This window comes from Myotis davidii, unplaced genomic scaffold, assembly GCF_000327345.1.
Source record: "Myotis davidii unplaced genomic scaffold, ASM32734v1 scaffold666, whole genome shotgun sequence".
Classification (NCBI taxonomy): Eukaryota; Metazoa; Chordata; class Mammalia; order Chiroptera; family Vespertilionidae; genus Myotis; species Myotis davidii.
In genome coordinates, this window is record NW_006296629.1 from 629,319 (window position 1) to 630,848 (window position 1,530).

General features: G+C 49.7%; 1 protein-coding gene across 1 annotated transcript in view; it reads left to right on the plus strand.

Annotated features, from left to right (window-relative positions):
- Positions 1-1,086: 1,086 nt before the first annotated feature.
- ZNF219 (zinc finger protein 219) overlaps positions 1,087-1,530 on the plus strand; it is a 22,614-nt gene continuing 22,170 nt past the window's right edge. The window contains exon 1 of the mRNA XM_006772367.2: positions 1,087-1,236. The gene's annotated coding sequence lies outside the window, so the exon portion shown is untranslated. The remainder of the gene's footprint in view (positions 1,237-1,530) is intronic.

The following is a 1,530-nucleotide window of genomic DNA, read 5'->3' on the forward strand; positions in this document are numbered from 1 at the left end:
TTGTAGTTAAAGTGATTAACTACCCGCCTGGCACTTAGTTAAGGAGTTTCATTCCCTCCCTAACTTCAGGGGAAAATCTCTACCTGGGGAAACAACCTTTCTTGGAGAGGTGACCTTGGTTAAAACACATAGTGCCAAGAAGGTGAGCAAATATATTAAGAACAGTATGCCATATATGCCAGGTCCCTTGAAACAGCAAGGATGGACCGGCTCCCGGCAGAATAGATGAGTTCCAACTGCTAAGCTGTTCAAGTATCACTGCAAATGTTTAACTTTTCTTTTTTAATGACTATTTCTGCTTCCACTCTCCTTACAGGAATATGAAAAGCCTGCCCGTCTAGCTGTCTTGAAGTTGGGTGTGGCTATATGACTCGCTTTGGCCAGTCAAGTTCGAGTGGAAGTGGTATTTGTCCCTCTGAGGCAGAAGCATTTAAGAGCTCATGAGCAATTCTTCATGCTCTGGGAAGGGGTGGGGTGGGGTGGGGGGTGCTCTAAGCTTTATAGTGACCTGGCAGGGTCTCGAAGTGGTGGAGGTCCATCTGCTTGGATACCTGAGTAACTTATAATGAGCAGAGGCGCCTGCCTACTACGCTAGACATGTAGTGTGAGAGATAAACCTCTGTGGTTTTAAGCCATTGCGATTTTGGAACTCTTACCACAGCATAGCCCAACCTGACTGATACAAGGACTCATTTGCATGGTCGCTGAACTTTTTCAAGAACTAGAATGCAATTCCTAGACCTGATCATGTCACTAAAATTTGTAGTTCCTATCTGGAAGACAGTGAGAATCAATTGTTGATTTTTTTTTTTTTTTTTACATCCCTAATTTCCTCATCCACCGCCACCTTCTAACTTGGAAGAAAATTATTTTCTGAATCCTTCCCACATGAGCTTGCCATTATTCTGGCAGTTGGACTGGGAGGAGAAGAGAGCGGCCTGGATCCTTTTTCCGTTCCAAAACCTAATCCCAGAACTATCCCCACCCACTAGCACTCACATAACCTTGTCATAGGGCGCCTATTACCACTCCCAAGGTGTCACCAACAGAAAGGAGTTGCCGCTGGCACCGCTGCAATGTTAGGGCAAGGCAGCCAGGCTGCGCTCTTTCCTCGCTGGTGCCTGGGCTTGGCCAACTTCGGAGAAGCAGCATTCTCCAAGGGAAAGAAGCCTTCTCAAGTGGGAGCAAAAATGAGTGTGCGGCGCACACCCATCCCGGGCACTATGTGAATGTGGGGTGAGTTCTTTAAGTCCTCCAGTTCTGGGCAATTTCTAGTCGGGCTCATAAGCTGCCCTGGTTAGGACTCCGGGGCCTCTACCGGTTTTTCTGGGCTTTTCTCAAGCCCACTTGTGCTTCTCATCTTTGCACACTTGCAAAGTGCACAAACAGTGGGGGTTGTGCGCAACACGAGCTCCGGCCACCAGACGGCCGCCGGGATCAAAGGTCGGCGGGGCCGGGAGAGGCTGCGCCTGCGCATTCCCGCTCCCGCCTGGGCGAGAAGGGGTGGCGGCAGCGGGCTCCTTCCACCGC